The 11,750-nt window shown below is 38.0% G+C and overlaps 1 protein-coding gene across 8 annotated transcripts in view; it reads right to left on the bottom strand.

The window, feature by feature from the left end:
* The window catches only part of TAB3 (TGF-beta activated kinase 1 (MAP3K7) binding protein 3), a 62,963-nt gene extending 51,902 nt beyond the window's left edge, over positions 1-11,061 (bottom strand). For 5 of the 8 annotated variants that reach the window (XM_017548468.2, XM_017548470.2, XM_017548471.2 and 2 more), the window contains exon 1: positions 10,746-11,052. The gene's annotated coding sequence lies outside the window, so the exon portion shown is untranslated. Of the gene's footprint in view, positions 1-10,745 lie in introns of all 8 variants that reach the window. The other 3 variants (XR_001830893.2, XR_001830892.2, XM_037745689.1) reach the window with 2 other exon arrangements.
* Positions 11,062-11,750: the final 689 nt, after the last annotated feature.

Raw genomic sequence — 11,750 nt, 5'->3', positions numbered from 1 at the left:
CTCTCAGTAGTTAAAAGAATAAGCAGACCAAAAAAGTTAGCAGGGACAGAGATACAACATGATTAGCAAACTTGATCAATGGGCATATGTAGAATGATATATCCAGTAACTACAGAATGCATGCTCTTTGAGGGCTTACATATTTGCAAAAACTGACCACATGCTGAGCCATAAATTAAGTCTCAGGGCATTTTAAAAGACTGAGATCACTCAAAAAAAGTTCTCTAAGGAAAATGTATTAAAGCCAGAAACAAAATACAAAAAATATATAGTTAGAAAATTCTCATATTACTAGAAATTATGAAATATACTATTTAAAAATCCATGGATCAAAAAAGAAATTACAGTGGGAATTTTAAAATATTGCAAAATAATGATAATGTTACATCTCAAAAATGATGGGATGAAGGTAAAGCAATACTTGAAAATGAAATGTATAGTTTTAAATGTGTATGTCAGGAAGGAAACAAGGGTATAATCACCTACCTACCCATCTTAAGAAGTTAGAAAAAGAAGAGCAAAATAATTCCTAAAAGAAGTATAAAAATATAATGAATATAAAAGCAGATATCACAAAATAGAAACACTTGAAGAATACTTTTAGTATTTTTAAAACTGCATCTGTAATTAAGAGCTTTCCCACAAAGAAAACTCTATGCCTATATGGTTTCACTGCTAAATTCTATCATTCATTTAAAAAATAAAACCAAACTTAATCTAAACCCTTCCAGAGAATCAAAAAAACAGGCATCTTCCTTAACTCATTTTACAAGGCTACTAAAACCTGACAAGGACAGTACAAGAAAAACAAAATTTCAGGCCAATCCCACTCACGAACAAATATCCAAAATTTCAAAGCAAAATTAGAGGAAAATGTGATATTGATCAGGCTGGGTTTATTTCTGGAATGCAGTTTATTTAGCAATAGGAAATCAATCAATATAATTTGATTTGAGGAATATCCTATGGTTAACAGTAGGAAAAGCATTTGATAAAATTCATTATCTATTCATGATGTAAGCTCCTAACAAACAGAATGAAACTTCCTTAATCTGATGATATCTAGAAAAAAATTAAAGTAAACATCGTATTTAGTGGAGAAATGTTCAAAGTTTTCCTTTCAAGAAAGGAAACAAGACAATAGTGCCATTATTACTACCTCTATTCAACATTATAATCGAAATACTAGTCAGTACAGTAAGATAAGAAACAAAAGTATAATATTTTGAAAAAAAACAAACAAGACTTTATTTGCAGATAAGATTCAATACATAGTAAAAGACTAAATACATACTCTAAAGATATATGACTAAAAGTTTAGCAAAATTGTTAGATATGAGGTCAATATAAAGATATAAACAAACAAAATAATGGCTATAAACATTTATAATATCAAAAAATATAAAATATCTACAAATAAAACTCTCAAAAGCTGTGAACAATCTTCTGGAGAAAATCACAACCATTATTGAAGGAAATTAAAGACCTAAATAAATGGAGTAGTGTATCATGTTCATGAATTACAAAACAATAAATAGGTCAATTCTTCCCAGATTGCTCTCTAGATTCCATGCGATTCCATTCAGAATAGCAACAGGTTTTGTGGGTGTGTGTGGAAAATGACAAGATGATATTAAAATCAAAGAAATGTGCAAAGGGCCAAGAATAGCGAAGATGCTTTCGAAGGACAATGTGGAAGAACTTGTTCTACTAGATATAAAGTTTTATGATAAAGCTATAATAAACAAGACAATGTGGTCTCAGTACAAGTAGAGATAAACAGACCAAAGGAACAGAACAGAGAGCACAGAAAGAGAACCACAGATATATGGACATTTGATTCCTGACAATAGCAGGGAAATGGTGCGTGGGACAATTAGCTATCATATAGGAAAAAATAGTATTATCCCCTATCTCACACGATACACAAAAATCAATTTCAGGTATATGCTAGATCTATATGTGAAAGACAAAACAATAAATCTTCTAGAAGCTTTATTTGAAGGTATTCTCTCAGGAGAATACCATGAAATAGGAAAAGCATGCCACACAATGGGAGAAGATATTTACAACTAGCAAGGGCTCATTTTCAGCATATAGTAAAAAAAACTCCTACAAATAAGCAAGTCAAAAAGACAACGAAGTACATGACACATTTTTGAAGGAATTCTTCCCAAAATAGTTATGAAAGTACAAACCTGTTACCTGGAAAATTTAGTTAAAAATATTGACATTCTTCCTGAGATTTGGAGAATATGAAAAGTTTTAACTACATATTAACATTTAAAACATTTTAACTGCTCATATTTCAGTAAACCAGTTCTCCTATTCCTTATCTAATCTAAACAGTTTAAGAAGTAATTATTCTTGAAAAGTCCTGTTGAAGAAATCTTTGCCTACTCCAAGGTCATAAACACATTCTCCACAAACTGAGATCCACCTACATATTCATCAACAATATAATGATATATAATGATCTATTCATACAGTGGAATAGTACACAGTATGAGAATGAACAGTCTACAACTACATACAATATAAATACATCTCAAATTTACATTGCATAAAAGAAGTCAGAGACAAAAGAGTCCATTTAGATAAAGTACAAAAGTAGGCAAAACTACTTTGTGGTGTTAAAAATTAGGAAAATGTTCAGGGGTCGGGGGAGGGACATAAGGTGGTAAGCGATCAGAAGGGAGCACAAAGGGGGACTTCTAAGTTGCTGGTGATGTTCAATTTTTTGATCTGGGTGCTAGTACACAAGTGCACTCGGTGAAAATTCACTGAGTTGTTCACTACTGATAATGTGTACTTTCTGCATATTAAACTTCAGTAAAAGGTTTTTGGTTGTTTTTTAAGTGTGAAGGAGTAAATTTTTCCAAATTGTTTAGGGAATATGAGAACAAGGAAGTTTCAAATTCACTGCTTCAGGATAAAGCACAACAATCAAATAACAGAATTTAAACAAGCAATATACTAATTACCAAAAATATACAAGAGATGTCAAACCAACTAGTGACTTTCTGACTTACAGTAATATTGGTTTGAAACTATTTGAATGAACCCAACTGATAAACTGACTTATTTCTAGATTTAGTGACGAGTGTTGATTCATAAAGATTTTGGATAAGCAACTTGATCTTGTAGGTTTTTGTTAAACAAGAGGGCTTTTAAATCTTAGAAATTAACTAACAACTAGATTTACACATCTAGTCAAACTCCCTAATTTTACAAATTAAGAAACCAAGGTCCTTTGAAGTTGGGTGATTTGTTCAAGGTCATAAGAAGCTCTGAATACATCTAAACAATTGAAGTTATTTAATTAAGTTCACCTCCTTCCAATTTTCTGTAACTTCTAGGGGATTTCCACCTACCAACTAAATTTGTTTACTGGCAGTGTCCCTCAATACACACTATAGTCAACTGAAACATTTTTATCCAAACATCTCGAAATTAATTTCTTTGCCATCCATGACTAATAGCCAAACACTATTTCTGTGACATAAAAGATAAGACTTTCTAAAAGTAAAGTTCATGATGTGCAGCCTAACAGATAAGTTGCTGTTTACACTAAATGATGACTTTGACATCAAACTGAAGGCATGTGTGAAAAGTTAGAATAACAATGGCACCTATTACATATGGTATCCCTGAAAACAAAAAACAAAAAACAAAAAACAACAACAAAAAAAACTCTACTGCTAACATAAATCGAAACGAAGGATTTTCTAAAACTGCATATAAACAAATGTTCTAAATTACTGAAATTAAATTATACTAATTTATTAAATCAATCACAACTATGACGAGCACTAAAAAATTAAATTCTCCAATTCATTTCAATTAGCTTCTATATCCAAGAATAAGAAGCATGCTTAACACTTTTAATAGGAAGAATGACTTGTCATTTTGAAATTAAATCCATCAAAAATGAATAGTGCATAAAATAACCCATTTAGTCCCATGTAAATACAGTTTTAAATTATAAAAATGCTTTAGCCTATACTCCGTCACCACAGTGTTCTTTCCACTATAATAGGACTCTCTCCTTTTATTTCAACCTGTGAAGTTCAGGGCCAAGATAAATCCCTGGACTTGTCATCCCTAGAGGAAACACCTAGCCTTTGAGTATGCACAGAAAACTTAAAACAGAAAATGGTTTTATAGTCACAGACATCTATTCACTAAAGAACTGGAGGTCTCCATGATATAAATACAAATAATTAAAAATGACTTAACAACTAAGTGCAAGATAGAATCCTGGAACAGAAAAAGGACATTAGTGAGATTCTGGTAAAATCGTGTAAAATCTACAGTTTAGCTAACAATAATGTACCAATGTTAATGTCTTAGTTCAGACAAATGTACCAGGGTTATAGATACTTGGGTGAAGAGTATGTGAGAATTCTGTACAATCTTTGCAAATTCATTGTAAGTTTAAAATTATTCCAAAATAAAAAGCTTATTTAAAAAGAAATGACTTAGCAAAAACTACCAAAAATTGAGAAATTTGTAATTCAATTCTGACAATGCCCACAGTCAATATCTATCTTCAAATGATGACCTCCATCAAAACAAGGCCTAAATGGGGAAATGGGGTGGGTTCACAGAAGGCACTCTTTAAATGCTATTTCTCTAACATTAAAAAACAAAATAAACTCCCCCAAAACCCCTTTAAAAATACTTCAGGCAGGAACGAAAAGTCTGAAACCATTCCTCAACGGAAAGGGAAGAGAAGAATCCTATTTAGTGCAAAAGATGTGGGCAGTGGACAGCGAAGCAGAAAAAGGTATTCTAGAGATCCTAGACCAGTAAAGCTTAATAATAAAAAATACATCACATTTCTTATGCACTCACTTATGGTCCAGGTGCTATGTTAAGTGCTACACACGTATTAACACATTTGATCCTCTCAAGAACCCCATAAGGGAGGCACTACTTTTATCTGCATTTTACAGATGGGAAGTTCTGTAAGTAATGGAACAGAGATTTGAAGGTAAGCACTCTCAGTGGACAGTCCATGCTCTTACCACTATACTACACAGCCTTTTGAGGACCCAAGCCAGAAAAAAGCTCCTGCCTTCTAGAGACCAATCCCCACTACCTACCCTCGGCCTCTACCAGAGAAGACAGTTCTCTTCCCAAGGCTTGACAGTCCTTGCTAGGACTGCAAAGAAAGATAACCCTACTGCCTTATCCGCAAGATCGTGTTCGTAATCTTTCAGTACTTGATGCACTCAGTGCATGTTCCTGCTGAGACACTGTTACACATAAAAGTTAGTTTTCATAATACTATCAGTATTCAAATTCAGATATGTTGGGCTGGCTTGGGAATCTGAACACTATTATGTGACATTTTTTTCTGTGGGAAAATGGTGCTGCTTAAAAAAAGTCTTAACAATGGATCATCTAGAAATTGAGGCTTCCCCTGTACAGACTCTAGCCTGCAGATAACAAGATAACCCAATTTTAATAAAGACATTGCAGTTACTCAAATAATCCAGTTTTGCTCGAACATCAAAAAGGCATAGTTCTTTATACCTAACAAAAGGAATTGTGTTACTGAAAAAAAAATAATAATAAGCTTAACATTCTATGGATTTCCTGCACTATGGCCAATTGTGGATGTATCCAGCAGTTAACATACTGCTCTCTCCCCGGCCCTCTCAAACAAACTCTACATTAAAAAATTACTACCAGGTAAACAAATATATCTTTCATGCCCACACCCCAGAACAGAAGGTATATCATCTCAGAAGGTAGCTGAAGTAATAACAGTAATAGTAGTAATGATGATGATAACGTAATAATAAGAACTAACTCTTTCTGAGCATTCTCCATTGCTAGGCATGTTTTAAATATGATACATCCTGTGGCTCATTTAATCCTTACATGAGGTAGATACCACAATATCCCCACTTCAAAAATGAGGGAACAGGTCAGAGATTAAGTAATTTGCTCAAGAACACAGAGCTAGTTAATATCAGATCTGAACATCTGAGCATTTTACCCCAGAGATATTTTTAACCTCTACACTCTGTGTGTAATTAAATAACTTGGTAAACTCTTAAAATGAACAGAGTGTACTTACTGAAATTCATTTTTCAAATGAAAGAGTGGTCTGAAAACCAAAAAAAAAAAAAAAAAAAAAAAGACCCATCTTGCCTTTTATTAGGAGTATTTCCTTCAACCAAGATAAGACTGAACACATTTATGGAAAACAAATTTAACATGCACTTAGCTTTGTTTTTATCACTTTGAAATCCCTCACTTAATTGTCTGAATATCACAAACGGTGGTAACAGTATGTAACCTCAATACACTAACCCTTTATTTTAAAATCTTGCAGTAAAACAAACACGCTGTCCATGTTTACACTAAATAAACGAGGGTAAAATAACTGCAAGAGGTCCAATACCTTTGAAAAGTTTCAAATCAGCAATAATTTGTGGTGGGAACAAGATATTCCTTTTATGAAAAACCAAAACTATGTTCTTTCAACAAAACTGCAAGATCTGCCTGCTTTAATGATAATGTTAAGCTGAGATGGACTAACAAATTTTATTTCAAAACGTGTGCCTAAATTTAGAAATTCTTCATTGACAATCTAAAAAGCCTATCGGTTTATCTCCCAGAAGAGCCATCTGATCCACATAAATCTAATTCCGGACAGCTAAAGGTGTACTATTAATACCTACTATTTCAGTGAATAGTTAAAGCAGGCAACCCTCAATAATTTCTAGAGTACAAGCTGATTTTTAAAATCATCTCTTTAAAACTCAGAACTTGCCTTTCCATGCGACAATGATCAATATGCTAGGTTTCCAAGCTGGTTCACAGAAGCCTAAACGTTCAAAAGGTTACAGAAGTATAACGAAACACAGACCCTGTGTGGGCAATGTTTCTACAGGAAAATCAATTTAGCATTCCAACTTAGGATAACAGCAACTACTCCTGACCCATTTAGCCCTGGAGGTAGAAAAAGGAGATCTTTCCTCCCATAACTGGAAGTCTGAGATTCCCTAGGACCACACACCTCTTCCACTATGAAGGCACAGCAGGAGGAATATCATAAAGGAGGGCAAAAAGGCAGAGCTGGGGTGGGAGGAGATCCAGGGAGGAGGAAGGCAAGACCAACTGGGAAAGAAGGATGGAGGAGGGGATGGCAGCTGAAAGGAGTGAGGAAACAGTGTGAAGGTCAGGGGCTGCTGAAGAGGATGAATGTACAGTGCCGGTTCCTGCAGCATGCGGCCTTTTATCAACTTTCCTCCTTGGTGCTTAAGGAGAGGGAAGAAGAGGAGAAACCATTGGAGGGTCTTGACAGTGTCTCCCTCACTCTGGCTATTCTCATTGTCCTTTTCAAGAAAGAATAGGGTGGGTTAAGAGGTCTTATCCACATCCCTCTGGACCTCCTACAGTACAGGAATGTGGAGAAGGGACTTAGAGGAGTTTTGATGCCTTCCTTGTCAGCATCCACTCTATCAAAGACTTCAGGTCAACAGGAAACTAAGGGTGCCAGGTAAATGGCAGGAACAGCATCAGAAAGAGAGAATGGGAAATAGAGAAATTTGAAGCAGGGAGGCAAGCAGGATATTAGAGTTGGACAAACAGAATTGTCCATGAATTAACGTTCTCATTTAGGATTAACTGAGTTTGATAGTTCCAAATATTTAATCAGGTCCATTTCACTTTTAGATAAATAAATATTTGTGGCCATGGTAATAATTTGAGGTTTATTATACAGAAGGTATGAAAATAAACTTCTAAGTACACATGAGGCAATGTTCTTGTGTTTATATGGTGGCAATATAAATCATTTCAAAAAGGCTTTATTTATTTGGTAAGCATTTAGCTACATTATCATTTGTTGATTTTTTCACCCTAATAAATAGCCTAAATACCATGAGTAATTACTTTCACAAGCAAGGAAGTATGCTTTATTTAACTCTTTCTTGGGAGTATAACTATATTAAAAAAACTTATTCAGACAAAAGATTGCCTGTCAAGATGCCAAGTAATTATTTAAAAGTCTCTAAATCCACATAATACACACACATGCTGATATGTACTGAGGAACGCAAGACTTCTTTTCTGTTCCATGAAGATAGGACTACTTAACTGAAGGCCCCCAAACAATGTACTTCTTTTTTTTAACAACGTACTTTTTAAAAGATGAAGCTGCAAATCCCAAATTTTATAACTTTTCTAGAACTTTCAGCCAGAGATAATTAACTAGACAGCTAAACCTGACCAAATGACTTGGTGGAGGCTGAGTACCAGACATTTAGTATCTTCTCTTTTTTTCTGATTTCTGTGGCTGTTCTTTTATGGAGCCCTTCTCTTGAGCAGAGATAAGGGCCAGGGTGGCAGGATTTGCAGCACATTAAGAAACGCAACCGCAGAGACCAATGGGACATAAAAGTGACCACTGGCAAGATGTTCCTGCTGTTTCACCAACACCTCAGACACTGCCTAGGAACCTTTTAGGGTCTTTCATTCCTTGCCCCATAGGAGATTATGTTGGATCCCAGAAGAGCTGCTGTCTTTTCTGCAAATCATGAACAGGGTCCAAAACCTTTGTATCAAATGATTAAGAAGAAAATCAGGGTCAGCTGTCAAGTACTCCATTTGCTGGAGAAGGCAGGGGTGTGTATGTGTACCTCCAAACCCTGATAAAGCAAATCCAAACCCCTATAGATAGTTGCCATCTTAACAATGTAATTTGAAATACTACTCAGGACCAGGATAAACAAAATATTCGTTCTCTGAAGTATCTTCGGCATAATGAAACAGGAGGCAAAATTACTGAAAATAACTGAATTTCAGAAAGGTCACTACCGGCTATTAGGAATCTTTATAGATCAGCAGACTTGTAGCTCAAATGTTACCTCTGGCTAGAAAATGGACAAATCCGAAAAAAAAAAAAAAAAAAAAAAAAAAAAAAAAAAAAAAAAAAAAAAAAAAAAAAAAAAAAAAAAAAAAAAAAAAAAAAAAAAAAAAAAAAACCTTGAGATTATCTGGAGCCAAGGACACTGAAAGCTTTCAAGATTACCAACAGAACTGAAAGGTTTCTTTGTAACACAAATTTCCATTTTCATAAAATTTTTATCAGTCAGCACAAAATCTTATGCGGAGTATGGTGAAAGAACACACGCTCTAGAATCAGACCTACATGAGTCTGAGTTCCAGCTCTGCAATTTACCAGCTATATAATCTCCTCAGGGAAGTCACCAAAGAATATTGGAGGTTAGTGTTGTTATCTGTGCAATAGGGATATTAGCACAGGGTAGCTACGAGGATCTCCAGTGCCTGAATATAATCGACGTTAGCTCTGTTTGCTCCAACAAACTGTACACAATGTGGTATCTATAATTGAGGAGAAGACTCCATCAAATAGACATATGGAAGAAAATTCAGGGTGACTGAATGTAGATTGTTCTTTCAGATGTGAAGATGAAAATCACATACTTAATATTTGCCTTCACTGAAGTCTAACTTTCCTTTGATTAAGCCAGTTGTAAGCAAATGGGGGCGGGGGCTGTCCCTAAAGTTGCAAAGATTCGTATCATACACATTGACTAAGAAGCATGTATACGTATGTGCCTACATTCTTCCGGTGTTCATAAAAAGACACCATCACAAAACTTACCATGGGTGATGAGGCCCTTTATAATTTAGCATTGTGTAAAATTAAACTCTCATCTCTAAAAACCCTTTCTTTCTTCTTACACGTGTTCTTGTATACTATTGTAAATCATCACTAAAGCAAAGAAAAAAGTGAATTCTCTTATCCTTCCAAAATGAAAAAGTGTGCAAAGGAAGCTCAGTTTGTCAAACTGTTCCCTTTCCTCATTCATTCTTGTTCTTTTAGAAACCAGAAGTAAATATACCGTATGCCAAAATTACTGCCTGATTGACAAACGTCACTGAAGAACACATCAAACTGACAAGCCCGGTCTGGACCCAAGGTGGCAAGTTTTCTTAAAGAATTTAAATTTTTCATTTCAGTAGAAACAGAATGCTTTACATTTTAACACATTAACAGAACAATCTTTGGATTTTTTATGCAGCTTACTTGATGCCTCACCTTGTCCCTCACCCTTCAAATCCTGCTTTTACGCACTTTATGAGCTGGCACACAGCAGTAAGCTACAGAACTCCAACTGGGAATAACTCTAATCTGTTGTTGGACCTCAGAGGACTGCTTGTGTGATCTTTAAAGGAAAGTAGACAACGTTTTCTCCTTATTCAACACCTACCAACAGTCATCTGTAAACCTCTTCAACAATTATTACTATACTGCTACTAACGTTCACATCTCTCAACACCCTCAACGGCCCCCACGCTGGTGCTGCTAGTCCTCATCCTCAAACACCTTCCTGGGGCTTAAAGTCGGTCCACTGAGGCTCACTCTCCGCAACGCCTAGGGTCCAGCGAGGAAGGGCATCGTCCCCTCCGTTTGGGGGACCAAGGCCAATCAAGTCGCCAGCCCATCCCAGCCACTCCCTCTCCCCTCGGCCTCCCGGGGCGTCTGGGGCGGGCGCGGACTCGCCAGGCCCTGCGCAAACCTCCCGCAGCCCCGCAGTTCCTGGTGTCAGCCGCAGTCCCGGGCCGAGCGGAGTCCCTGGGACACCCGCAGTTGCTCACACGCCCACCGTCTCAGGCGCAGGGTCACTGGGACTATCCCGGGGGCGCCCCCGACGTCCCAGCTCGGGCAGGTGCCGGGCCTCCCAGTGGACACTCACCAGACGGCCGCCGCTCGCTGTCCGTAGCCGCCTCGCCCTCACGCCAGTCGCCTGCTCACGCGGGGGGTCTGGGCTGGCGCCGCTTCCCCGCCCGACCCCCCTGGGTGAGCGCCGCTCGGGGCCGGGATCCGGTGTGAGCCGCCGCCGCCGGCCCCCCCTTTCCTCCCTCCTCCCTCAGTGCGTCCCTCCCACCGAGGCCCGCCTCGTATTTCCTGGATCCGGTCTGAGATAGAGCTTGGCAAGCAAGCTCTGGCTTCAGGGCTTCCGTCGGGCGCCGTCGCTCGCCAGGCACAAAGATGGCGCCGCCGGGGACTGCCAAGGGCGATCTCGCGAGGCTTCGCCCACAGGAACAAGAGGGTGGGGGCCCAAAGGAAAGGTGATAAATTAGGGAAGCCTGAGAAACCGCTCCCCATATCTAAAATGGGCAGTACCAGTTACCGGGGAAGTTACTGCGCCTGTGCGCGCGGGCAATCACGCATGCCCGGAACAGCCCCCAAAGTAGAACCTAGTTCTCCAGGTTTTACCTGTTTCCACTACTGGCGCGGGGTGGGGTAACTGGGAATGAAACCCGGTAAAGGGCTTGGCAGGAGCAGGCGCCAAGTGAGAGGCGTCCCTTAAGGCTTGGTCACCCCTCAGGAGCCCTAATGGCCAATACACTTTTGCGTCCTCGGGAGTTTTCCAATCCTTTGCTTGTTCGTATGGGTCTTGTCACCGAGTATTCTTTGCAGAACCTCAGCTGCACCTTTTTCATCCTGCTGTGGGTTCACGTTATTGATCAAGAGCTTCTTGCTGTGTGCTTGCAGATGGGCTCACAGCTGGCAACCACAGTCCTCCTGTTTCCCACATCACCATCTAACTTTCTCTTCATTTTTGGTGCTACATGGGCCATCTGATACTAATAATTCTTTTTCCTATTTTATTTTTTCTTGCTCATTCATTCAATCGTGTGCTGTTCAGTTTCCTATGTGCCAGCTACTGAGGAAACAGGTATGCTGTGACCTCAGG

The sequence above is a fragment of the Cebus imitator genome, unplaced genomic scaffold (genome assembly GCF_001604975.1).
Source record: "Cebus imitator isolate Cc_AM_T3 unplaced genomic scaffold, Cebus_imitator-1.0 Scaffold208, whole genome shotgun sequence".
Taxonomy (NCBI): domain Eukaryota; kingdom Metazoa; phylum Chordata; class Mammalia; order Primates; family Cebidae; genus Cebus; species Cebus imitator.
Note: the sequence above shows the minus strand (reverse complement) of the source record. Positions and strands in the feature narration are given on the sequence as shown.